At 39.2% G+C, this 27,914-nt stretch overlaps 1 protein-coding gene across 1 annotated transcript in view; it reads left to right on the top strand.

Annotated features, from left to right (window-relative positions):
• Positions 1–27,914, top strand: part of B3GAT2 (beta-1,3-glucuronyltransferase 2) — a 65,422-nt gene that overhangs the window by 887 nt on the left and 36,621 nt on the right. The window lies entirely within an intron of this gene.

The raw sequence follows: 27,914 nt of genomic DNA, 5'->3' as shown, positions 1-27,914 counted from the left end.
GGAGTAACGCAGGTGAGGCGCGAGGCTATTTCCAGGAACGAGGCTCTGGCTGGCTTGAGGATGGAGCCCAGATGGCAGAGAGAGTCGCTGGGCGAGGCACGCTGTCCGGAACAGGTCGCGGAGGGACCCAGCTCCCTGGGCAGGCGGGCTTGGTGTATTCTCGAGTCTAGAACCATACAGGGAGGAAGGTGGAGATGGTGACTAGAAATCATGCCAGAGACAAATTTCTCTCTTACAGCCCGCTGGCACGGAAATGGTTAGAGTGAAAACAGTGACTTCTCCAGGGTGTGTGTGGTGGGTCCAGCCTCTTTCTCTTCCTGCACCCCACAAAAGCCCTTTCTGATTCTGAAGATTGCCTCTTTTTCAAGGAAAACCTCTGGTAAATGAGTTGAGACTGTTGTGCCCTGTGGTTGTCTTTCTGCCGCCCGAATTATGAGGAAGACAGCCCCATTCTTTTTCTGAGCCTTTCTCTAAGGCCTCTCTTGGGCAAGTTAGCCAGGCCACTCTTGCACCTGCCCATTGCATCCTGGTGCTCCCTGTGAGGTCCTGGGTGCAGCACGGTCCCCTGCCGCCTAAATGGCTCTTTTCCCTTGGAAGGCCACTCATGCACAGAGCCAGCAGGGGGTTAGGACAGGTTTTACTTCTTGAGGCTGTATTTTGCAGTCTGTGTGTGTTCTGTGGATGAGTCCGGATTGCATGGTTTTCACTATTCTTCCTTATACACAAAGATACCTGGGGGAAAAGAACAAAAACTTGGGATTCTTTGACACTTGGTGGAACTTGCTTTCCTTTATCCCAAATCCTTGACCTCCTGCTTCGGAGACTCCATCACACCCCCCCGCCCTGCCAAGTAAACTGGACAACGTGTGTGTCTAGTAAACATAAACGCCCAACAACTTCATCCTAATATCTGTTTGGCTTTCTTAACCTCAGGACAGAGTGACTTTATACACTTTCAATTTAATTTTTCTGCCTATGTGGCTTTTGGGAATCCATTTTTTAAGGGCAGTTGCCACCTTCCTTTCTATTCATCCTCTCCTTCATGAATAAAAGGACCAGTAATTGCTTTCCATCCTTTCTTCAACGTTTTGCAATGTAGGCCTTTCTTTCCATGTTCCTTCAGAAGAAATAGATAAGCTTGACATTGTAGGGGGTAGTCTTTATTATAACCAAGATCAGAGAGAGAATCTGATTTTTCTTTAAGTTGGGCTTCAGTTTTGATCCTGCTTACATACTCTTTCCCCCAAAGATACGGTGGTTTGTATTCTGAAGCAAAGACCTTTACATTTCAATACACCATAATTTTAAACTTCAAAGTTTTTATTATTATTATTTTTTACCCTTGGAAGTTGCCTTACTTGGAAGTTGCCTTACCTGTAGAAATGTGTGGTCTTGGCATACGTAATGCACATCATTATTAATAAACTTTTTAGGGGGATGGGCTGTGAAGGGGGAGTGGTTTTTTGGTTTATCTCCAGGTTCTAGCGCATTGGTGTGAAGGGTTAGATGAGTGCGAGAGCTGGTGTTCCAGGCAGTAAAACAATGGAGCCCAGTCTTTCTTTGATGCTTCCCAAACTGAAGGAAGGCTTGTTGGTGGGGGATATTAAAGCAGCAAGAGAAAAACCCAGTAGATTTTTTCATTGGTCCACTGGAAAAAGAGAAAGAATATAAAGGAGGAGAGGGTGAGGAGGAAAAATAGTAGTGGCCCAGAGGAAACTATAAAGGGTAAAACATGCAAAACTTATAAGACACTAAAATTTTGTACAGTAGGAAGTAATGGAAAAAAAAATCAAACTTAAGAGCACGTGCAACTCTTTTTATGGAGAGGTAGGTGCCAAGTGGTACAAAATATACGACAGAAGGACTGTTTAAAAAACGTCATACACATGATACATTTGGAATTGAAATTCTGTAGCTTCCAGAGGCCACTCCCAGACAGTAATTTCAAGACTAGTCCCTTTCTCCACCACCTCTCATCCTCCCTCACACACAGTGTTTTTGGACAGAGTGGGCATCTATTCACCATGCATATATGTTGATACATTCAGTTTTCCTTTTTGCAACGCATTCTTTTCCTTGTAAGGCGAGCAATATTGAACTCTCTAAAAAGTCAGGTTAGTGGGATTTATGCATCCTTGGATTTGTGCAGTAATGGGATGGTCTACGTTATACCCGTTCTAAGATTAATGATTCCATGTGGATTATAGTCTAGACATTGCTCTCTTGGAGAACAGGTAGGACTAGATAAAACATCTAAAAACTGCAACTCCTTGGGGGGAAGGGAAGATGCTGATAAAGGATGCTGTAGAGGCGAGGCGTATTGATCTCAGTCCTCCATATTGTGCATACACACAAATTAGTTTTTAAGTAATTCACGGTACTTGAGAGAATGTCCCAAGTCAGGCTTCATCTTTTATTCATAGTGCTTCTAATTTCCATGGTTGATGTTAACGTAGATAAGATAAAAGGAGGAAAATGAACCAGGTACAAATTAGCTCGCTAAGCATTGGCTGCAAATGAAGGAAACTAAAAGATGAAAGGTCTCCAAATTAAATTAAAGGCGCAACAGGCAATCTGTGTTCAATTATTCCTCCCTGGTAACTGGAGAGCTGCTTTCTTCTTCCATACAGCTAACTGATGTTCAGCCTCCCCTCTCAACTGAGCTGTGCTGCCAGGAAGGAAATATTTGCATCAAAATAGTGCTACCTTAGCAGCCAAATCCACTTGCAAATGAAGCTCTGGGGGGAGTGGTAGCCACAGAAACTGGACTGTCCGTTGGAGGAGATGGACAGGGTTTTTTAGGTTTGCAGTATCCCAGCAGGTCCTTCTGCTCTCCCTGTGGCACGGAGGGTTTTAGCCTACAGATGTAGTGCAGATAATCCTGCCTTCCCCCCCCCGGAAAAGCTTCTTTGTGAAGGATTTAAGCTACTTTAATACAAGCCACAACTGCAGATAAATGTGGCTCTCTATCTAGTTATATTTTCAATAACCCTATTGATGAGACTTCTGTTCTTCACTAGAAAACCTTCCAGTGTTTCCTGAGTTTAAAGCTGACGCTTTTCAGGTGAAGTTGCTTTCACCTTTGGAAATCAATTGAATCGAAAGGTTACAAAACAGTCCTTTCCCAGCAAGAAGAAAAAACTTAAAAATTTTTAACTTTAAATTTAATGAGCAAAGACTGGAAGACAGGCCAGCCGTGAGACACTTAAGGGGGGGTGGGTGAAAGGACTCAGTTAATGAGAGGGCACCTTGAAGATGCTTTCTGGCAAGCAGTGAACTAAAGAGGCCCTTTGTTTCGATTTTTCTGTTGGGTGCAGTTAAGCTATTTGTGTGCTGAGCAGGTGGAGGAGTCGAGGTTTAATTTTCTGTCTCGTTCTTTTCTTGAAGCATCAGTATGCTCCCCTCTTTATATGCAGCTTGTTAGAGCCACAATCCAAAGGATATTCAGATTTACAATGTTTGGCACTTCCCCCCAAGTAGTAAATTCTGCCTGTGTTTCTTGAAAGGAGACCAGAGATCTACCTTTACTTTTACCTTTGATACTGTTACTTAGTGTAGGGTAATTATCTTTTCGAAGTGAAGAAACCTAAAAGAATCTCTTAGGTGTAGCATAAAATGACTCTTTTACCTGAAATGTGCCCTTTGTGTTTTATTTCTCCCCATCTAAAACCATATTAATAATCCTGTTGTAGGGCTGATAAAACATGAGAATTTTCTAAAACTGCAGCCAATTTCCTTAGTCTGTCCAGTGTTAAATCTCAAGATTTTCTGTGTTCTCCCTGGGTGTATAGTACTTGGGTTAGGGCTAATTTTTGAGTTTTCTATGAAGACCAGTTTTCATTTGGATTTTGAGATTTTAATGGACCAGAAATAACAATTTGGGTTTAAAAGACATTCTCTCTACTGCCTCTTCTTGTTGTCTTCTTCCATCATTCTTTGTCCCCCAACCTACTTTTCACTGATTATCCTTTCTCATGAATAGACATGAAGACATGCCTGGATTATTGTTTGGTGCAATGAACGTGTGTCTTTTAAACATTTAGACTCTTGTCTCCTTCTTGGAAACTATAGTGGGTGACTCCATTTTCTTCTGTCTCCTCCCCTTGCCTCTAAATTACAAGCTGGTAAATTTTCTCTTGTGTGAACAGTAATGGAATAGTAATTGCTTTTAAGGCATGCTACAAAAGCAAAATAGAAGAACCAAAGGCAATGGTCTTATTCATTAATTATTCCAGGTGGTATTCAAGTAGTGCTTTTTTTTTTTTTGGTACAGAATTCAATAATGTTCAGATATGTCTGTTCAAACGTTTTGAAGTCTGAGGAAATATTTGCTCAATCCATATAGTTAACACATTATATACTTGATTTGCAATGCTGTTGAAGCATGATATTTAAGTTTTGCATGGATCTCAAGTCCTTCCTCCAAAACACAAATAAACTTGTTACACCAGTCTGTAGGTAGGTAGGTAAATAGGTAGGTTTAGAACAGATTTCCAATTCACAGCAATAAATGAAGATAATCCATGCCTGGTAGTTCTTGTGCATAATTTAAAATAAATGTTAAAATACTCTTCCTCATGGCTACAGGCAGAATGCAGTTGACATCATTAGAGCACTTCACTATGGGCCAGGAACCACCCTTAGGGTTTTATGTGTTTTAAGTTCTTTGTTCCTCACAACAGCCCCTGAGGTAGGTACTGGTATGTTCCTATTCTTTCATCCTACTGCTGATATTTAGGTCTGAGCATAGTACTTTGGTGACCACAGAGATTTTTAAAAGTGCAGCAGGAATCTAATACAGTCATTTACTCTGACTGGTATAATTGGCATCCTTATTTCATAGTTGAGTAGAAATGCCTGGGAGTAACTTGAACAGGTCATGCAGCTGTTCAGAGACAGAATTTGGAGCCCAAGTCCTCTGGTTCTAGAGTCTGCCTTTTTTTTTTTTTTTTTTTTTTTTTTAAGATGTATTTATTCCGGGGGCGGGGCAGAGGGGCAGAGAGCTGGAGCCCAGCTCGGCGGCTCCATCTTACGACCCTGAGATCACCACCTGAGTCAAAACCAAGAGTTGGACGCTTAACTAGACTGGCCCCTGGCATTACCCAGGTGCCCCTAGAGCCTGCGTTTTTGATCTTCCTGAGGCAGATACATGTACAGTCGGATGGAAATATGTCAGTGTGGTAAATAAAGCAGTTGATCAACAGGAGTATTTATTTCTTTTAAAAGACTTACTTATTTTAGAAAAAGAGAGTGGGGGAAGGGGCAGAGGGAGAGAATCTCAAGCAGACTCCCCGCTGAGCCCAGAGCTCAAGGCAGGGCTTGATCTCACAACCCTGAGATTAGGACCTGAGCTGAAATCAGGAGTCTGATGCTTAACTGGCTGAACCACCCAGGCGCCCCTCAACAGGAATATTCTAACATTGTTGCTGTCTCCTGCCACACTTAAACTCAGGTCTGTCTTCTTGGACATATCAACTTCTAATTTTCCTTTTCGGCCTTTTTTTCCCCTAATATCATTTGATCTTACGAACATTTTATTTCATTTCACATTATCTCATTTATAGCCCATTGGATTTTTAGATTTTTTTTTTCAAGTCCGGTGAAAACTGCTAAGTTAGTATATAAACGGTAATCTTTTATATATATATAAAATGTTTGCTTTTATGTATATATAATATGTGTGCTTTTTAAAACTATTCTTGTGAACAAGAAAGGATCATTTCTGCAAGAAGATAAAACATTAAAATTAATTTTTTCCCTCACCTGATAGATATACATCAGCAGCTATAGCTACTGAGCACATATCTTCTCAGGACAGGCAGACTTGAATGGAAGAAGAATTGTTGGGGTAGAATGGATGTCAGGGACAGTACTGAATTATTTCGCGTGGCAGGAGCTGGGTGCCCAAGTCAGTCTGAGCTGAAGCTCATGTAGGACACAGACAGCCGCTGGTTGCTCTCTCCCACGGAGGCTGAGGCGGCTCCTTCCTGGAGCACAAAGATGTACTTGTAGCAACCTCCAGCCAGTGTGCTGGTCATGCTGGCTGCTGATGGCCCGCACTGTGAGGTGCACCAGACTGGTCACTTGTTGACAGAAGGCTTAATTTTCTTGTCTGTTATTTTTTGGGGGGCTTAGGAATTTCCCTGGATTAAAAATAAAATGAATAAATCATTGGTTGAGTCTTTTTGCATGTTAGGAAAACCTTGGAGATGTCTGTGCTGAGGAGGGTGATCAGGTTCTCTACCTGATCTTATTTGGTCATTTGGTCTTTTCTTCAAAATAACTGAAAACTTAAAAGTTGTTTTTTTCCCTCCCCAATCTCCAGCAGTGGAAAGAGAACTTTAAATAGTAATGTATGTTACATGCAGAAACTAAGACCTTCGTTCCTTCATTCTGAAAGGCAGGTATTTATAAATTGTATCTTCACATCGAGAAGATATTTGAATGTAATTAGTATGCGTTCTCCTCCACTTGACAAATGTTAATTGAGCATCTACTGTGTGCTAGGCACTGTGCTTTATCAAGGCAGGGCGTAATACAGCTGTGAACAGAGAGGGTGCCTCCCAGTCCTCACAGATCGAGTGTCTGGACTAAATATGCGTGCTAGGATCAGTGCCTGTTGAGAGAAATGCAGATGCCTGGGAGTGTAGAGCATAGACAGCTAATGGGGTTGTAGGTTGTAATGTAGAGTGATTGTAGAAGTGACCTCTGAGCTGAGACCTAAAGGATGATGGGGCCTAGTGGGTGACAGGGCAGGGGAGGGAGCCGTAGTTAAGAACCTGAGCACAGAGGGTGTGTGAATATCCAGAGAACAGAAAGATGTCCTTGACGAGAGGGGATGGGATGGAGGAGTAGGCAGCCACGGCCCCATCTTCTGCATGCCAAGTGAGATACTTAGTTCTGGGGGAAGAGTTAGCATTTCTTCCCAAGCCTGTCCTATAAAGAAAAGAAGTCTTCATTTTTTGTGTGTAAACCCGTGGCTTTAGAAAGTGTGTACATAGCCATGCAAGTAGGTATGCTTTCATTGTTTCCCATCTGGTTTTCAGATCACCCATCAGGCAAATCTCTGGCTTTTAACTTTTTAAACAGAAGTTAGATAAGGGTGGGGGGAGTGAATTAGTAGAAAAACTATAAGTATTTGTTCATCTAGTTGTTCCAAGCAAGTGGTATTGTAGACTGTTGTGGATTCTTTTATAGTGCCTAACATCACATTATATAATGTGGTATATGTATTTCAGTTGACCATTTCTCCCACTACAATCTAAACCCTGTAAGGGTAGGCATTTTCTTTTGTTCATTGTTGTATCTTTAGTGCTCAAAGCAGAGCCTGCCATGTAGTAAATGCTCATTAAATATTTGTTGAATAAGTGAATGAATTATAGGGAGATTAGAAGCTGAGGGGCTCTTTTACAGAAGGAATCTGTTCCTAGAAAGGAGCCCTGAACAGAGATGGTTGGTCAGATAACGCTTTTGAAGTCTGTGTTAGGTGTCTAGGATTATATTGAGCCTTTTAAATAGTGACTTTTTTAAGAAAAATGCTTGGGTTTTGTGTGTGTGTGTGTGTGTGTGTGTGTCTGAAAACATCCTTATTTCACCTTCATTCTTTTTTAAGATTTTATTATTTGAGGGCGCCTGGGTGGCTCAGTCGTTAAGCGTCTGCTTTTGGCTCAGGTCATGATCCCAGGGTCCTGGGATCGAGCCCCGCATCAGGCTCCTTGCTCAGCGGGGAGCCTGCTTCTCCCTCTACCCCCCCCCCCCCCCCCCCGGCTTGTGCTGTCTCTCTCTCATGCTCTCTCTCTCTGAAATAAATAAAATATTTAAAAAAAGATTTTATTATTTGAGAGTCAGAGGACTCGAGAGAGTATGAGTCGGGGGAGGAGCAGAGGGACAGGGAGAAGCAGGCTCCCCCCTGAGCAGGGAGCTGTGAGAAGGCTGCTGTTTACCCACTGAACCACCCAGGTGCCCCGTAAATAGTAACTTAAAGATAAATGTGGCCCCTGTGCTGATTCTAAGAGCTTTCATGCTAAAAAGGGGAGCGGGAGCGATAAGGCCTGTGAATATTTGCATATGTAGCAGAGCATTGCTGGCAAAGCCCGTTCAGAGGGCAGGAGGTACGTGAAGGTGCTTGTGAACCAGTTGAGTGTTAGGCCTCTTCACACTGGATGCCGGTGGGGAGCTTGGGTAGGAACTTGGGAGTTAAAGAGCCCCATGTTCAAATGCAGCTTTACCGCTCAGTGGTTGCATGATTTTGGCAAGAGCTGCCTGCCTCATCGGACTGCTATTTAAGTACTGACCTATTGGCAAGTTACAAGTGTTAGTTCTGTTTCCCTTGTTCTCCTCTGTGGGTGACTGCCCCCGTTGAGAGGTATGTATCAAGTCGCTGCCACACGGTTTCGTTAGATGTCTTTAAATACTCCGTTTCTGAGATCTGGATGTGTTTCTGGGGCCAGGAGGAGGTGCAGGTGCCTGACTTTCCCAAATTAGTCTGTACCCAAGTGGAACTACATGAACTGGGTGTCTTAACTACACCACTGGGTGTTACCAGAGTGATTAGAGGGACAAGAGTTAAACAGGGCTTATCTACAAAGAGTCCTGGGAAGATGCGAGAGAGTAAAAAGCATCTTAAAGGACATTTTAGGTTGAGAGGAGGTGGAAGGCTGATTCTTCTGTGGGTTAGGAGGTCTGAAGCTGATTAATGTGTGCGTGAGAGCTAGGAAGTTGGCCCATATGTAGCTCAGACCAGGTCCTAGGAGTGATTTTTAGCTCCTTGGCAGTCCTAGGACCCAGCTTGGTCCCAGAGCATGTTGCAAGATAGGTTATTTCTGGCATGAATGAATGAATCAGAGATAGTATGTTACAAAGGAGAGGGCAAATTAAAGGGAAGAATGCAATGAATCTATTTTTAAAGCACACGACTAGAAGCAATAGCTTGATTTTTGAGGTCATTTGCTAGGGATGGGAAGGTCAGGAGAATTCCTCTTTCCAGCACCTACTGTTGCAAAAGGCAGAGAGGATCCCTTTTGACAGTCTCACCTTGTGCCCAGCACCCTCCAGCCTTAACTGGGACACTGAGCTGGCCTTCAGCTGACTGGCAGTTATTGAGAAGTCAACCCTGAGCTTGTTTCTCTTTATTCAAACATTGCTTACATTTTCATAAGTAAAAAGCTTACAAAGCTTTTGAAGCTTATTTCCTGCCAGAATTGGGAATGTAGCAGTTGGAGTGTGGTGTGTGTGTGTGTTTACCCACAGGGTCGTGTGGGGAGTGTGTGTGTGTGTGTGTGTGTGTGTGTTTACCCACAGGGTCCCCTCATTGCCTCCTTGCCTGCAAATGCTATGAGTACTCTCCCAGTTCTTTCTTCATAGACCCTGCACCCTCCACATCAGTCTCTTACAAGAATTGTGGTCACACCCAGGGATCTGGTGCAGTGATCCTCACCATTTTCTGTTCGCATAACTCCTAAAAGAACTTAGTAAAATTATACACTCTCTAGGATGTTTTCAAATTGATGTCTAAATTTTTTAAATCACTTAAAATAGTTGCAAAGGATGTAAGTTTTAGTGAATTATAAATACATTTATTAATGAAAAAAATACAGTGGATATTATAAAAACTATAACAGTTTTATACTCAACATTGATAGGCTTTTCAGTAACATCTGGAAATTTTATATTGTTCCTTTTTCTGTTTCCATTTTCCCTCAGAATTTTATCTTAGCATAATATTTTGAGGTTCAAGGTCCTTTATTGATCCTCTAGTCACACACATCTGCCATAACAAAAATGATTATAGATAGAATTAAAAATTTTTTTTAGAGATTTTATTTGACAGAGAGATATAGCGAGAGAGGGAACACAAGCAGGGGGAGTGGGAGAGGGAGAAGCAGGCTTCCCGCTGAGCAAGGGAGCCCGATGCAGGGCTCGATCCCAGGACCCTGGGATCATGACCTGAGCTGAAGGCAGACGCTTAATGACTGAGCCACCCCTAGAATTTAAATTAAAAAAAAAAAAAATTCCTATGGCTATAAACTAAGGTCTTAAAAATTCTTTAAGATTGAGTTAACAGTACAATTAGTAGCAGTAAACAAGTAATCAAAACAACATAAATGTCATGCATATGAGTACATATCATTTTTGTAAAATTGTTACTCATTTGTAATAAAAAACCCATAAATGTTGCCAGCTTGGATAATTAACTCTTAAGCATAAAAGCTACGTTTATTGGAAATTGGATTCTTAATGATATGGTTGGAGCATTTTATTGTTGCTATCTATTCACTGATGAATATTACTGATTGCCAGAAAGAGATAGGGTTTAACATAATTCTGTTCTTGTTAGGTCAACCTTGTCTACATAAAGAAATAAGATGGAAAGCATTTTCTTGTAGTGGTGTTCTTCAGTTTTTTGAACTCTCAAGCTCTAAGCAAAAACCATATGGTGATCTCTTAGCAAACAAATATTTAATGATCTATTGATGACATTAGGTCGCCTTCAATTTTGTTGAAAGCAAATAATTAGAAACCTCTTGTGTTCCAAAGGGATTTATTACTCATTCATTAAAGACATTAACTTTCTTAATAAAGACAACAATGTTTCTAATTACCTTTGTTTAGTGCCCTAGAGATTTGACCATGGTGGGACAGTGCATTTAATATGATTCAGGGTGGGTGAGAAGTTGACCTTTTTCTGTGACGTGGGAGAAGAGCAGAGGGAAGAAGAACCTGCCCCTCTACCTGAGAATTGAGTTTTAGGAAAGCAAGTAAGAATGCTGAGGGTCTGAGAATTTATTCCCTTAAAGCTGTGTGCTCAAATATTACATGGAGAGTCTTTATATATATTCAGACACCATGTACCTTAAGTCTGAAAACTGCAGTTTTGGTAGAAAGAGCACTAAATTAGGAGCTGGAGAATGTGTGCTCATGACCTCAGGGGAACTGGACTAATGTTTTCTGATGGCTTGCTGTGGGCTAGGCCCTGCCCGAGTGTTTGGGTGTGTACGCTATTTAATTTTCATGGTATCTCTGAGGTAGGAACTATGCTATCTATCTTACAAATGAGGAAAAGCCCTAATATTCAGCTGCCTTACAGGGCTTGATACAAATGTAGGTAGTTGTTGTGACATTTAAATGAGCTGATACACCTGGAAAGTGGGCAAATAGGGCAACTTCCCTGTCCATTTGGACATGTGCTTCTATCAGAAGTTGGTGGCCACAGGAGCTGTGGAAAGGCTCCAGAAGGCAGAATGTCCAAAAACCCTGAGCCACCATGGCTGTACCAACCCTGACAGTCTCCATGGCCTCACGATGCTGCTGTCAGCTGATGGGAATGGGAATTTAAGTATGATCCATGTGTGGATGTGTTGTTTATCATCTAAATAAACTTGGCATTGCAAGATTGAAATGCCAGTGTCATTTTTAAAGGTCAAATGACAGTTTGGGGGTATTTTTATAACTTTGGAAAGTTCCTCAGCTACATCTGTTCACACTGGCAAAAGTTCTAGAGACCTCCCTGGGTAGTCTTTTTCTGTTGGGGGTGCTGCAGCCTTGCTTTGCAGAAAAGTTCTGTTATGCACAGTCATTGGAGCTGGTATTTGGAACTCCTGTTCTATTAATTGTTTTCATTTTCCTTGAATGGTTCTATTTAACTGTTTACCTTTCATTCCTGCTGGACATACTGAAAAGATAGGCTCTGTGATTTTTAACTTTTATGATCTTGTTTTCCTCTTTAAGGAATTTTTTAAAGTTTTTCTTTAAATTCCAGTTAGTTACCATACAGTGTAATACTAGCTTCAGGTGTACAATATAGTGGTTCAACACTTCCATACATCACCCGGTGCTCGTCACAGCAGGTGCCCTCCTTAATCCCCATCACCTGTGTCACCCATCCCTCCCCCCCCCTCCCCTCTGGTAACCATCAGTTTGCTCTCTATTGTGAGGAATCTGTTTCTTGGTTTGCCTCTCTCTTTTTTCCCCTTTGCTCGTTACTTTTGTTTCTTAAATTCCACATATTAGGAAATCATATGGTATTTGTCTTCTCTGACTAAATTCGCTTAGTATTGTACTCTAGCTCCATCCACGTTGTTGCAAATGGCAAGATTTCATTTTTATGGCTAATAGTCCATTGTATGTATATACCACATCTTACTTATCTATTCATCAGTCAGTGGACACTTGGGCTGTTTCCGTAATTAGGCTAATGTAGGTAATGCTGCTATAAACATTGGGGTGCATGTATCCCTTTGAATTAGTATTTTCGTATTCTTTGGATAAATACCCAGTAGTGTGTGTGCTGGATTGTAGGGTAGTTCTATTTTTAACTTTTTGAGGAACCTCCATACTATTTTCCAGAGTGGCTGCACCAGTTTGCATTCCCACCAACAGTGTAGGAGGGTCCCCCTTTCTCCGCATCCTTGCTGGCATCTGTTGTTTCCTGTGTTGTTTTTAGCCATTCTGACAGGGGTGAGGTGGTATCTCATTGTAGTTTTGATCTGTATTTCCCTGATGACCAGTGATGGTGAGCATTTTCTCATATGTCTGTTGGGCATCAGTATGTCATCTTTGGAAACATACCTACCCATGTCTTCTACCCATTTTTAATTGGATTATTCATTTTTGGGTATTGAGTTTTAGCAGTTCTTTATATATCTTGGATACTCTTTATCAGATATGTCATTTGCAAATATCTTGTCCATTCCAGAGATTGCCTTTTAGTTTTGTTGATTGTTTCCTTCGCTGGGCAGAAGCTTTTTATTTTCATGTAGTTCCAATAGTTTATTTTTGCTTTTGTTTCCCTTGCCTCAGAAGACATATCTAGAATAGAAGTTGCTATCGATGTCAAAGAGGTTCTCTTCTGTGTTCTCTTCTGATGCACAGTGTTCTCTTCTAGGATTTTTATGGTTTCAGGTCTCACATTTAGGTCTTTCATCCATTTTGAATTTATTTTTGTGTTTGGTGTAAGAAAGTGGTCTAGTTTCATTCTTTTGCATGTTGCTGTCCAGTTTTCACATTATTTATTGAAGGGACTGTCTTTTTCCCATTGCATATTCTTTACAGCTTTGTCAGAGATTAGTTGACCACATAGTTCTGGATTCATTTCTGGGTTTTCTATCTTGTTCCATTGATCTATGTGTCTGTTTTTGTGCCGGTACCATACTGTCTTGATCACTACAACTTTGTAATATAACTGGAAGTCTGGAATTGTGATGCCTCCAGCTTTGCTTTTCTTTTTCAAGGTTCCTTTGGCTATTTGGAGTCCTTTCTGTTTCCATACAAATTTTAGGATTGTTTGTTCTAGCTCTGTGAAAGATGTTGGTATTTTAATAGGGATTGCACTAAATGTGTAGATTGCTTTAGGTAGTATAGACATTTTAGTAATTGTTATTCCAATCCATGAGCATGGTATGTCTTTGCATTTTTTTGTGTCATCTCCTTTTTCTTTCATCACTGTTTTATAGTTTTCAGAGTATAGGTCTTTTACCTCTTTGGTTAGGTTTACTCCTAGGTATCTTATGGTTTTTGGTGTAATTGTAAATGGGATTGATTCCTTAATTTCTCTTTCTGCTGTTTCATTATTAGTGTATAGAAATGCAACTGATTCCTGTATATTGATTTGTATCCTGTGACTTTACTGAATTTACCAGTTCTAGCAATTTTTTGGTGGAGTCTTTTGAGTTTTCTATATAGAGTATCATGTCATCTGCAAATAGTGGAAGTTTGACCTCTTCCTTGCTGATTTGGATGCTTTTTATTTCTTTTTGTTTTCTGATGGCTGTAGCTTGAACTTCCACTACTGTGTTAAATAACAGTGGTGAGATTGGACATATCTATTTGTTCTTGACCATAGAGAAAAGCTGTTAGTTTTTTCCCATTGAGGATAATATTAGCTGTAGGTTTTTCATATATGGCCTTTATTATGTTGAAGTCATGTTCCCTCTAACCTACTTTGTTGAGGGTTTTTATCATGAACGGATGTATTACTTTGTCAAATGCTTTTTCAGCATCTATTAAAAGGATCATATAGTTCTTACCATTTTTTTTATTAATGTTGTGTATCACATTGATCAATTTATGAGTGTTGAACCACCCTTGCAACCCAGAAATAAATCCCAGTTGATCATCGTTAATGATTTTTTTAATGCATTGCTGGATTTGGTCTGCTAGTATTTTATTGAGAGTTTTTGCATCCATGTTCATTAGGGATACTGGCCTGTAGTTCTCTTTTTTAGTGGAGTCTTTATCTGGTTTTGGTATCCGGGTAATACTAGCCTCATAGGATGGATTTGGAAGTTTTGCTTCCTTTTTTATTTTTTGAAAGAGTTTGAGAAGAATCGGTATTAACTCTTCTTTAGATGTTTGGTAGAAGTCACCTGTGAAGCCATCTGGCCCTGGACTTTTGATTGTTGGGGTTTTTAAATTACTGATACAATTTCTTTGCTGGTTTTTGGTCTGTTCAAGTTTTCTGTCTTCCTGTTTCAGTTTTGGTAGGTTATATGCTTCTGGGAATTTATCCATTTCTTCCAGGTTGTCCAATTTGTTGGCATAGGTTTTCGTAATGTTCTCTCATATTGTATTCTGTGGTGTTATTTCTCCTCATTTGTGATTTTATTTAACTTTTTTTTTCTCTTTTCTTTTTGATAAGTGTATCTGGAGGTTTATCAGTTTTATTACTTTTTTCAAAGAACCAGCTACTGGTTTCATTGGTCTCTTGCTTTTGTAGTATCTATATCATTTATTTCTGCTTTAATCTTATTTTCTTCTTTCTGCTGGCTTTAGGCTTTGTTCTTTTTTTTTTTTTTTTATCTCCTTTAAGTGTAAGGTAATGTTATTTGAGATTTTTCTCACTTCTTGAGGTAGGCCTGTATTGCTAATACTTCCCTCTTAGGACTGCCTTTGATGCATCCCAAAGGTTTTAGGCTATTGTGTTTTCGTTTTCATTTGTTCCCACATATATATTTTTTTTAATTTCTTCTTTGATTTCCTGGTTGAATCATTCATTGTTTAGTAGCATGTTTCACCTCCATGTATTTGTGGTCTTTCCAAATTTTTTCTTGTGGTTGATTTCTAGTGTCATAGCATTGTGGTCAGAAAAGGTGCAAGATATGATTTCAGTCTTTTTATATTTGTTGAGGCCTGATTTGTGAACTAATACGTGATTTCTTCTGGAGAATGTTCCATGTGCACTTGAAAAGAACATGTATTCTGCTGTTTTAGGATGGATGTTCTGAATCTGTTAAGTCCATTTGGTCCAGTGTGTCATTCAAAGCCATTGTATCCTTGATTTTCTGTTTAGATGACCTGTCCTTTGACTTAAGTGGGGTGTTAAAGTCCCTTACTGTTGTTGTGTTATCAATTAGTTCCTTTATGTTTGCTATTAACTATTTTATATATTTAGGTGTTCCCATGTTGGGGGCATAAATATTTATAATCATATCTTGTTGGATTGTCCACTTTATGATTATGTAATACTCTTTTGTCTCTTCTTACATTCTTTATTTTAAAATCTAGTTTGTCCAATATAAGTATTGCTACTGACTTTCTTTTGACATAATTTGCAGGATAAATGTTTCTCCACCCCCTCACTTTCAATCTGCAGGTGTCTTTAGGTCTAAAATGAGTCTCTTGTAGGGAGTGTATAGATGGATCTTGGTGTTTTGTTTTTTTTAATCCATTCTGACACCCCCCTTGTCTTTTGATTGGAGCATTTAGTCCATTTACATTCAGAGTAATTATTGATAGCTGTGTATTTACTGCTGATTTTATTACTCATCTTGTTGTTTCTGGAGATTTTTCTCCTATCCTTTCTTTGTCATTTTCCTTTTGCACTCAAAGTCCCGTTTAATATTTCTTGCAGGGATAGTTTAGGTCACAAACTCCTATAGTTTTTGTTTATCTGGGAAACTCATTATTTCACCTTCTATTCTGAATGATAACCTTGCTGACAGAGTATTCTTAGCTGCAGATTTTTTCCCATTCAGCACGTTGAATATATCATGCCACACTCTTCTGGCCTGCCAAGTTTCTGTTGAGAAATCTCCAGCTAGCTGTATGGGTTTTCCCTTGTCAGTTAAGGACTTCTTTTGTCTTCCTGCTTTTAAGATTTTTTAAATTTTAATCACTGTATTTTGCAAATTCAATTACAGCTTGTCTTGGTGGTATTGATGGGACTTCTCTGCCTCCTGGCTCTGGATGTCTGTTTCCTTTCCCAGATTAGGTGTGTTTTCTGCTCTTATTTCTTGAATAAATTTTCTGCCCTCTTTCTCTCTCTTCTTTTGGGATTCCTATCATATTAATGTTATTACATTTGATGGAATCACTGAGTTCCCTAAGTCTATTCTCATGTTGCATAACTCTTTCTTTTGTTCAGCTTCATTATTTCCCATTATTTTGTCTTCTGGGTCACTAATTTGTTCCTTTGCTTCTTTCAGCCTGCTGTTCATTGTTTCAAGCCTATCTCCAGTCTCCTTTATTGCATTCTTCATCTGATTCTTTTTTAACTCTTTCATCTCTGTGGTAAGGGTCTCACTAATGTCTTCTTTTCTCAAGCCCATTAAGTATGCTTATGATAATTGCTTTAAATTCTCCACAGGCATGTTACTTATATCTGTTTCTCTTAAATCTCTGGGCATGGCTTTATCTTGTTCTTTCATTTGGGATAAATTCCTCTGTCTTGGCATTTTGTCCAAGTCTCTGCCTTCTTCTGTGTGTTAGAAAAGCCAGTTATGTCTCCTGCTCCTGAAGGTATGGCCTTGTGAAGAAGAGGTCATGTAGTGCCCAGGGCCTGGCACTTGAAGGAGTGTCTCTGGTGTGTGTTGCATGTGCTCTGCTATTGTGTTTTGGCTGCTCTGTCCTTCAGGCCATTCCTAACTTGCCTCTCCTTGCCTGCTTTGGGCAGTGTTTGGTCCCTGGCCTGAATGTGGTGAGTTTAAGTAGGTGTGCTCTGGTCTGCTTCTGAAATGAAACCTGACACCACTTCCACAAGGACTGTGGAGGCTGTGCAGAACTCTCTGGTTGGGAGACTCAGTGCGGGCCTGGGTTTGTGCTGGTCTTCTGGGGGCGGGGCCTGCCGTGCTGGCACTGAGGTAAACTTGTCTGAGAAGGGCAGTCCCACCAGAGTACTGGGGGCTGGGGCTCGGTGTAAGCAAGTTAGGCAGCCAGTGTCTGTGCTGTGCTGCTTCCCACAGGTGGCTCTGTGTTTATGCTGAGGGGCAGGGGAGGGAAATGGTGCCAGCCAGCTCCTTTGTTCCCAGAGAGGCATCTCCATGAATGCTGCCTCTCAGGGACACGTTCTGAGAAGAGGGAATAATCTCCCCACTCTGTGCTCCAGGCATTCTTCAGATGGCTGTTTCCACACCATGTGCCCCCAGGTAGTTTGCCGGCCTTCTCTCTGAGAGCAGTGCAGTGCCCTGTGGGCTTTGTTGCTTTGTCTTGGCCAAGCTGGCTGACCTTTAAAACTCCAGGCTTTAAGCACCATGTGTTGCAGGAACTCACAAAATTCAGCCTCTCTCATTTTCCAAGCCAGTGGTTTTGGGGAAGTGATCTCCTTGTGCATTCCCCTGCGTGCTCTCTCTCTCACCCTTTTCCATGACCACAGCTCCCTCCTGTCTGTACCACCTGTAATCCATTTCTCCCTAAACCATGTCTCTGAACTTCCCACCTTCAGTGTGGCCTCTTCTTTCCCTTTAGTTGTAAAGTTCTGTCAGTCTTCAGGTCGATTTCACTGTTTAAGGATTTAAAAAACGGAAATGTTAACAAGTTGGGTTGACGATGCTTGTGGTTTCTGTGGACAATAATAAGGTTTTTACAACAACGCTGGGTTTCCTCTGAAAATCAGTTGATTGTCCTAGAGTTTCAAATCTAGGTGTTCATTTGGTTGGCTCTTGTAAATCCAGTGATATTTAAAAGTAAGTGCCTATTCTTTTTCTTATTATATCTCTTTTCTGTAGATGTGAAGAGCAATGGGAGAGAAGCAAAAATTGAATATTTCTGTAATTTTTTATTGTGGGGAAAATATACATAAAATTTACCATTTTAACCACTATAAAGTGTACAGTTCAGTGGCATACATACATACATACATACATTCACTTTGTTGTGCAACCACTGCCTTCATCCATCTCCAGAACTTGTACATTATTCCAGACTGAAACTCTGTGCCCATTTAATAATAACTCCCTATTTGCCCCTCCCTGGTAAACTGTAGTCTACTTTCTGTCTGAATTGGACCATTCTAGATAACTTCTGTAAGGTAGAAGGAATATTTGTCCTTTTATGTCTGGCTTATTTCACTTAGCATAAGATCCTCAAAGTTCATCTGCATTGTATCAAGATTTCATGCCTTATTCTTTTTGAGGGGAGCTATTGTGAGTGCTACTGTGAACATTGTTGTATGGCTATCTGGTCAGGTTTCTCCTTTCAGTTCTTCTATGTGTATATAATGAAAGTGGAACTGCTGGGTCATAGGATAATTTTATGTTTAATTTTTTGAGGAACTCGCATACTATTTTAGGTAACAGTGGCACCATTTTACATTCCCATTAACAGAAGACACACAGATTTGACTTGCTCTACATCATAGCCAATACTTGTTATTTTCTGTTTGTGTTTTGTTTTTATAATAGCCATCCGGATGGGCATGAAGTGGTATCTCCTTGTGGTTTTGAGTTGTGTGTTTTCCTAATGATTAGTGATTTGACCATCTTTCCATGTGCTTATGGACCATGTAGTTTTTGGAGAAATATCTATTCATGTCCTTTGCCCATTTTTTAAAATTCGGTTGGTTTTTGTTTTCTGTTGAGTTTTAGGAGTTCTTCATATATTATGTATATTAATCCTGTATCAGATATGTGATTTGCAAATATCTTTTCCCATCCTGAGGGTTGCCTTTTTATTTTGTTGATAGTGTCCTTTGATGCCCTAAAGTTTTAAATTTTGAGGGAGTTTAATTAGTTTTTGCTGCCTGTGCATTTAGTGTCTTATCCAAGAAATTGTCACCAAATTCGTTCTTTTCCCCTGTTTTCATCTAATAGTTGCATAATTTTAGCTTTTATGTTTAGGTAATTAATGTTGATCTATTTTGAGTTAATTTTTGTACATAGTGTTAGGGATTTAACTTCATTTTGCATGTGCATATCTAGTTTTCCCCAGCACCATTTGTTGAAAAGACTGTCCTTTCCTCATTGAATAATCTTGGCACATTTGTCAAAAATGATTTGAATATATATGTGAGGCTTTATTTCTGGGCTCTCTATTCCATTAGTATACATGTCTGTCTTAGTAGCACGGTTTTAATTGTTGTTGCTTTATAGTAAGTGTTTAAATCAGGAAGTGTGGGTCCTTCAACTTTGTTCTTTTTCAAGATTGTTTGGGCTATTTGGGGTCCCTTGAGATTCCAAATGAATTTTGGGTTTATTTGGGGGCTCCATTCTATTGATCTATGTGTCTGTGTCAGTAGCAACCTGTTTTGATTACTAGTGCTTTGTAGTATAGTTTGAAATCGGGGATTGTGATACCTCCTGTCTTGTTCTTTTTTCTTAAGATTGCCTTGGCTGTTTGGGGGTCTTTTGTGGTTTCCATACAAATTTTAGGATTATTCTAGTTCTGTGAAAAATGCTATTGGTATTTTGATAGGGATTGCATTAAATATGTAGATTGCTAAATATGTAGATTCATAAATAAGTATGAATGTTTTAATGATGCTCATTTTTCTTGTCCATGAGCATGGAATAGATTTCCATCTGTTTGTGTCATCTTCATTTTCTTTCAACATCTTATAGTTTTCAGGGTGTAAGTTTTTCACCTTCTTGGCTTAAAATAGTCCTAGGTATCTTATTCTTTTTGACGCAGTTGAAATGGAATTGTTTCTTCTCTTTCTTCTGTTTCATTATTAATGTATAGAAATGCAACAGATTTCTGTATATTAGTTTTGTATAGTGAAACATATTCTGCAACTTTACTGAATTCATTTACCAGTTCTAACACTTTTTTGGTGGAGTCTTTCAGGTTTCCTATAGGTAGTTTCATGTCATTTGCAAATAGAGACAATTTTACTTCTTCCTTATCAATTTGGATGCCTTTTATTTCTTGTCTGATTGCTGCAGGTAGGATTTCCAGTATTATGTTGAATAAAATTGGACATCCTTGTCTTATACCTGTTCCTAGAGGAAAAGCTTTCAGTTTTCCTCATGAAGTATTATGTTACCTGTGGGTTTGTTGTATATGTCCTTCATTATCTAAACCCACTTTGTTGGGAGTTTTTATCATGAAGGGATGTTGAATTTTGCTGGTTGCATTTTCTGCATCTACTGATGAGACCATATGTTTTTTATCCTTACTCTTGTTAATATGATATATTACACTGATTGATTTGTGAATAGTGAACCAGCCTTGCATCCCTGGAATAAATCCCACTTGATTGTGGTGAATGATTTTTTTAACATATTGTTGATTTTGGCTTGCTAATATTTTGTTGAGGATTTTTGCATCTGTGTTCATCAGGGAATATTGGCCTGTAGTTTTCTTTTTTTGTAATGTCTTTGTCCGGTTTTTATTTTCAGGGTAATGCTGTCCTTGTAGAATGAATTTGGAAGTTTTCCTTCGTCTGTTTTTTGGAATAGTTTGAGAAGAATAGGTATTAACTTTTCTTTAAATGTTTGATAGAATTCACCTGTGAATCCCTCTAGTCCTTGACTTTTGTTTGTTGGGAGCTTTTGAGTACCAGTTCAATTTCATGACTAGTAATCGGTCTGTTCAAATTTTTTATTTTTTCCTGAGTCAGTTTTGGTAGATTGTATGTTTCTAAAAAATTTATTAGTGTCTTCTAAGTTGTCCAATTTGTTGGCATATAGTTTTTCATAATCTCTTATAATCCTTTGTGTTTCTGTGGTATTGGTATTTCTTTCTCATTTTGTCCTTATGTGAGTTCGTGCTCTTTTTTTTCTTGATGTCTTGCTCAAGTTTTATCAATTTTATCTTTTCAGAAAGCAGTTCTTGGCTTCATTGATCTTTTCTTTTTCATTTATTTCTATTCTAATCTTTATTATTTCTTTCCTTCTACTGACTTTGGGCTTTGTTTAGTATTTCCTCTTTGGTTTTGTTGTTGACCCATTCACTTAGTGGCATGTTGTTTAGTCTCCATGTGTTGTGGTTTTTTCCAAGTTTTTTTCTTATAATTGATTTCTAGTTTCATATTATTGTGATTGGAGCAATGCTTGATGTGATTTTAATCTTTTTTAATTTGAGACATTTTTTGTGGCCTAACCTGTGATCTGTTCTGGAGAATGTTACATGTGCACTTGAAAAGAATGTGTATTCTGCGCTTTTTGGATAGGATGTTCTGTATGTATCTGTTAAGTCCATCCAGTCTGGTGTGTTGTTCGGAGTCACTTGTTTCTTATTAATTCTCTGTGTGAATGATCTACAGATTAATGTAAGTGGGGTGTTCAAGTTCCATATTGTATTACCGTACATTTCTCCCTTTATGTCTGTTTATATTTGCTTTATGTATTTGGGTGCTCTTATGTTGGGTGCATAGATACTTACAATTGATATATCTTCTTACTGGATTAATCCCTTTATTATGTGTTGCCCTTCTTTGTCTCTTACTATAGTCTGTGTTTTAAAGTCTATTTTGTCAATATATGTATTGCTACCTTGGCTTTTTAATTTCTATTTGCATGATATATGTTTTTCCATCCCTTCACTTTCAGTTTGTATGTGTCTTTAGGTCTAAAATGAGTTTCTTATAGGCAGCATATAGATGGATCTTGTTTCTGTTTTTTTTAATCTATTCAGTCACCTTGTGTCTTTGATGTATTTAGTCCATTTATATTTAAATTATTGATAGGTATGCACATTTTGCTATTTTGTTAACTGTTTTCTGATTATTTTTGTAGTTCTCTGATCCTTTCTTATTCTCTTGCTCTCCTCCTATCATTTGATGGCTTTTTTGGTGTTATGCTTGGATTCTTTTCTCTTTATTTTTTGTGTATCTGTTACAGGTTTTTGACTTATGGTTACCATTGGGTTCTTACATAACATCTTATGTGTATAGCAGTGTATATTACATTGATGCATTGATGGTCACTTAAGTTAGAACACATTCCAAAAACACTTAATTTTTTAATTCCCCCTTTAACGTTTTATGTATATGATGTCGTATTTTACATCTTTTAATTTTGTGTATCCCTCAACTAATTTTTGTAGATGTAGCCAATTTTACTCCTTTTGTGTTTTAACCTCTATACTTCCTTTAAAATTGATTACCTTACTCCTTCTATTTGTTTGGTTTTACCTGTGAAATTTTTTCCTTTCATAATTTTCTTCTATTGCCTTTATTTCTACCTGTAGAGTTTCTCTTAACATTTCTTGTAAGGGTAGTTTAGTGGTGATGAACTCCCTTAACTGTGGTTTGTCTTTATCTCTACTTCTATTCTGAATAATGGCCTTGCTGTGTAGATTATTCTTGGTGTAGGTTTTTTCCTTTCTGGCCTGCAAAGTTTCTGCAGAAAAATCAGCTGATAGATAGCCCTGTGTGGATTCCCTCGTATGTAAGTTTTCTCTTGCTGCCTTTATAGTTCTCTCTTTATCATTACTTTTTGCCATTTTAATTATTATCTTAATGTAGGCCTTTTTGGATTTATCTTGTTAGGGACTCTGTGATTCCTGGGCCTGGATATCTGTTTCTTTCCCTAGGTTTGGGATGTTTTCAGCCATTATTTCATCAAATTAGTTTTCTGTCCCCTTCTCTCTTCTCTTTCTGGGATCTTTACAACACAAATTTTACTACACTTGATGTGAATTCCTTTAACATGGCCTCATTTTAATTTTTTTAATTTTTATTTTTTTGCTGTTCAGCTTCATTGCTTTCCATTATCCTGTCTTCCAGATCGCTGGCCCATTCTGCATCGTCTGATCTACTGTTGATTCTCTGTTTTTCGTTTCAGTTAATGAATTCTTTAGCCCTGTTATTTTTTCGAAAAAATATTTTCTCTTTGTTGAAGTTCTCTCTAAGGTCATTCACTTTTCTCGAGTTCAGCAAGTATCTTTATGACCATTGGTTTCAATTCTTTATCAGGCACTTTGCTAACCTTTGTTTAGTTTAGCTCTTTTACTGTGATTTTTGTCTTTTTTTTTTTTCAGGTTTTCATTATTTTTCATTTATTCTTCTGTCTCATTTTGTCTAGCTGTCTGTGCTTGTTTCTATGTATTATGTAAGTTAGATTGCCTGGTCTTTAAAGGAGTGGCCTGTGTAGAAGAGGTCTTGTGGCACCTGTAGCTCAATCCCCCTGGTCACCAGAAAGAGGAGCCTCAGTGATGTTCCTCGTATGGGCTGTGTGCACCTTACTGCTTTGGATGAGCTGCTCTTGTCTTCATCCCAGCAGGCTACGATGACCTGCTTTGCCTGCTGTGGGCACACTGGTCAGGGTTTATTTCTTAAGCTGTTTTGAGGGCTGAGGCCACCATGGGTTTGTTAGTAAATGGGGCCAGCAGTCAGCCTGCTTGTCTGCAGTTAGCCTCTCTGGTGTGGGTACACCAAAAGGCAGGGAATGCCACAGATCCAGATGCACTGAAGGGCATGGCTTGCTCCCTGTGCAGCCAGCTAAGAGTCTGGGCAACTGGAACTGTGGACACGCTGCTGTGTAGGGTTATCTCCTCCCCTCCCCAGGGCAGGAATCACTTTGAAGTGGTACTGGTCCTTGCTGGGGTTACCTTACAGGGTTTGGTGGGTAGGATTTGCTTTGAAGGGGTGCATGCTCAGGCAGATAGGTTGGATGGGGGCAGTCTGCCGAGGAACAGGTGTGGGGCCTGAGGAGGTAGCAAGATCGAAGGAGTTAGTCCTGGTTCCTGCAAGTGTCAGGCTATCTAGGCTGGGGGAATGGGAAGAGAAATGGTGCCTGCCATCACTTTTTTCCCCAAAGAAATCTCCTAAAGATCTCTGCTTCTCCAACACATGTTCTAAGATTAGTCAATAAATCTCCTTCATATATACCCCAGCTATTTTTCAAACTGCTCTTTCTGAGCTAAGTCTTGGGCTGAGTTATTATGTTGGCTCTTTAGGGGTGGGAACTCAGTTTTTTGTCACCTTCTGGCTTTCTCAGAGCTAAGCCTGCTGATTTTTCTAGCTCCTGAAGTTAGCTGGTTTTCAGAGCCAGATGTTATGGGGATTCATCTTCCCAGTGCAGGTCCCTAGTGCCAAGGGTTCCTGGTGTGGGATCTGATCTTCTTGCTTCTCTGTGCTTATGGTGTCCCTCCCTTTTGTGGTTAGTCTTGCCAGAGATTTGGTTCCTAACTGTGTCTCCACCCCTCCTACCCTTTTCCCTGTGGCCTCCTCTCTACAGTTATTATGGAATGTCTGTTTTTCCAGTCTTTGAGTTGTTTTCAGGGTTAGTTGCATAAATGTAACTGTTATCTTGTTGTGTCTGTGGGAGGTGAGCTCAGGATCCTCCTATTCCACCATTATCCCCAAATTCCCTTTCTCCTTTTAGATGTATCTATTTTTTGCATCATGTATTTTGAAGCTGTGTTATTTGGTGCATACACCTTTACATTTTTGCTTTTTCTTGGTGAATTGACCCTCTTATCATTATGAAATTTTCCTCACCTCTGATAATCTGTCTTGAAAACTACTTTGTTATTAATATAGCTACAGGAACTTTCATATGCTTACTGGTTGCATGGTATATCGTTTTCTTTCCTTTTACTTTTTTTTTTTTTTTTTTAAGATTTTATTTATTTGTGAGAGAGAGAGAGAAAGCTCACCAGCATGGGGGAGTGGCAGGCAGAGGGAGAAGCAGGCTCCCTGCTGAGCAGAGGAGCCCGATGTGGAACTTGATCCCAGGACCCTGAGATCATGACCTGAGCTGAAGGCAGACACTTAACTGACTGAGCCACCTAGGCATCCCTCTATCCTTTTACTTTTATCCTATCTCTGTTCTTCTACTTAAAACCTGTCTTGTTTCTTTGTCCATTTTGCTTTTTGATACTCTTCTCCCAAGTTAAGGGCTTAATATGTAAACAAAACTTTATTTAAATAAACTATGTTGTAAATCTTGTACTGAGTAAACAGCATCTGCATTGTGTGTGTGTGTGTGTGTGTGTGTGAGAGAGAGAGAGAGAGAGGGAGAAAGAGAGAGTGCTCGAGTGAGAATTGGGCTTTCTTAGTAAGGTTTTCTTTCAAGATCCACCTATATCTGTATTTTTTTTAAAGATTTTATTTTAAAGTAATCTCTAGACCTAGTGTGGGGCTTGAACTCTCAACCCTTAGATCAAGAGTTGCATGCTCAATTGACTGAGCCAGTCAGGTGCCCCAATTTTTATTTTTGATCAGTGTAAAGTTTGGTCATGATAACTTTGTAAACCTTTTACTGCGGCTACAGAGTCTACTTACTACTCTTAGGAAAGTTCTATCAAATTTTAAAAATTATTTTCTGGGGTTATTTAATCCTGTAATCTTAGAGGTTTCCCTCCCTCTTCTCTTTTATTCATTTGTCACATACTCTGAGTATATTTTCCACCAGGAGATCCTGAAAATATTTTTCTTTCTCTTAGGTTTCAGGTACAGAGGTAAAGTTGATCATACTTACCAGTCCTAACCTGCTATTGCCATCATTGCAAGTTTCCTTCCTTGTTCTGTTTGGATTTTTTTATGCTTATCTTCAGGCATCTATTCTAATATGTGTGCTGTGGGTTGTTTTATTTGTATGTATCCTTGTGAAATGTATAGCATTTTGTGTGCAGTACTTTTAGTGTATATAAATGATATTTTGAAATAGATTTTTCTTTGTATTTCTCCATGTTGTGCCATATTTTAAAGATCTATGTTAATTGCTGTGTGCATCTCTAATCTATTGTTTCTTTCTGTCAAACTTTATTTTTTTAATTGGAATTCCCATAAATTTTTTTTATTTACATTATTTACTTGGGAAATTCGAACTTGCCATGAGGTACTTCACTGTATTGATCACCATAGCACTCTAATGCTTTATTAATCAGTGGAAAAATTTAAACTCTAGTTCTGCTCAGAGACTATTTAGTCAAAGACTGTACCAAAATGGAACATTCCTACTTTCTTGTGAATTAAGTCCCTGTAAATGTGAATCCTGTACAGAAGTGACAGAATCCAGCTTCTAGGACTAACTCCCTGGAGAATATGTCCTTGATGCTCCTTACCCTCCTTCATTCAGGCACATGCCTTCCTTAGATGCCTTAGATTTATCTTCTTAAATTCATACCACATTTTCCCCTGATTCAGCAGTTAAAGATTTTATAGCACTGAACCACACCAACAGACCAGAATAGCTATGGCCAAGAGGGCTATTGTCAGGGATCTTTACTTTAGGCATGAATGTGAAGAATCCTATATACTTTTGAGACTTCTGGTCCAAGAACATGGCACATGTAACAAATGGGAAGCTTTTGACTACAAGTTACAAAACCTCAACCTAAACAATAAAAAAATGGCTTAAGCAGTGAGCATATAATCTCACTTTTCTAGTAGAATAGTACTGGCTGCTGCAGCAGGCAAAGCCGGACATCTGATAAGCTTGATAGAGTAAAAGCTTCTTGATTGGCCCTACAAAGTTTGCTGGGGGTTGGTGACTCTTCTGAGCAGAGTTGGTGATTCTGACATCCCAGTGCTTCCATCTTGTCATTGCACTAACTCTAACACTTAACATATTCTAAGGTCACTCTAGTAATGGAAGAAGGCTGGTCAATTGCCCAAGCTTTTTTGTAAGAGTTGTTGCATATTTAAGTACTACAGTTTCCAGTTCCTTTTTTTTTTTTTAATTTTTTAAGTTTTTATTTTATTTTATTTTATTTTTAAGATTTTATTTATTTGACAGAACGCACAAGCAGGGGGAGCAGGAGGCAGAGGAGAGGGAGAAGCAGGCTCCCCGCTGAGCAAGGAGCCCGATGTAGGGCTAGAACCAGGACCCTGAGATCATGACCTGAGCCAAAGACAGATGCTTAACCGACTGAGCTACCCAGGCACCCCTTTAAGTTTTATTTTTATTGAAGTATAGTTGACACATGGTGTTACATTAGTTTCAATTGTGCAACATAGTGATTTGATAAATCTGTATGTTTTGCTATGCTAATGACAAATATACCTACCATCTGCCACCATCCAGGGCTATTACAATACCATTGACTATATTCCCTGTTCTGTACCCTTTATCCCCGTGACTTATTCATTCCATAACTGGAAACCTGTATCTCCCACTCTCCTTCACTCATTTTGCCCATCTCCCCTGACCCCTTTCCTATGGAAAGTATCAGTTTTCTGTATTTATGGATCTGTTTCTGCTTTTTGTTTTGTTGTCTAGATTTCACATATAAGTGAAATCATGGTATTTATCTTTCTCAGTCCGACTTATTTCACTTAGCCCAGTACCTTCTGGGTCCATCCATGTTGTCACAAATGGCAAGATCTGATTCTTATTGCTGAGTAATACTCCATTGTATGTATACACCACATCTTTTTTATCCATTCAACTATCGATGGACACTTGGGATGCTTCCATATCTTGGCTACTGTAAATCAAATTGCAGTAAACGTAGGGGTGCATTTATCTTTTCAAATTAGTGTTTTCATTTTCTTTGAGTAAATACCCAATAGTGGAATTATTGGATCATATAGTATTTCTATTTTTAATTTTTTGAGGAACCTCCATACTGTTTTCCAGTGGCTACACCAGTTTGACATTCCCACCAACACTGCCTGAGGGTTTTTTCCCCTCCACATCCTCACCAACGCTTGTTATTTCTTGTCTTTTTGATTCTAGCCATTCAGATGAGTGTGAGGTGTTATCTCATTGTGGTTTTGATTTGCATTTCCCCAATGATTAGTGATGTTGAGTGTCTTTTGATGTGTTTGCCATCTGTATGTCTTCTTTGGAAAAATATCTATTCAGGTCCTC

This window comes from Mirounga leonina, unplaced genomic scaffold (genome assembly GCF_011800145.1).
Source record: "Mirounga leonina isolate KUSES-001 unplaced genomic scaffold, KU_Mleo_1.0 Mir_53, whole genome shotgun sequence".
NCBI classification, from domain to species: domain Eukaryota; kingdom Metazoa; phylum Chordata; class Mammalia; order Carnivora; family Phocidae; genus Mirounga; species Mirounga leonina.
Note: the sequence above shows the minus strand (reverse complement) of the source record. Positions and strands in the feature narration are given on the sequence as shown.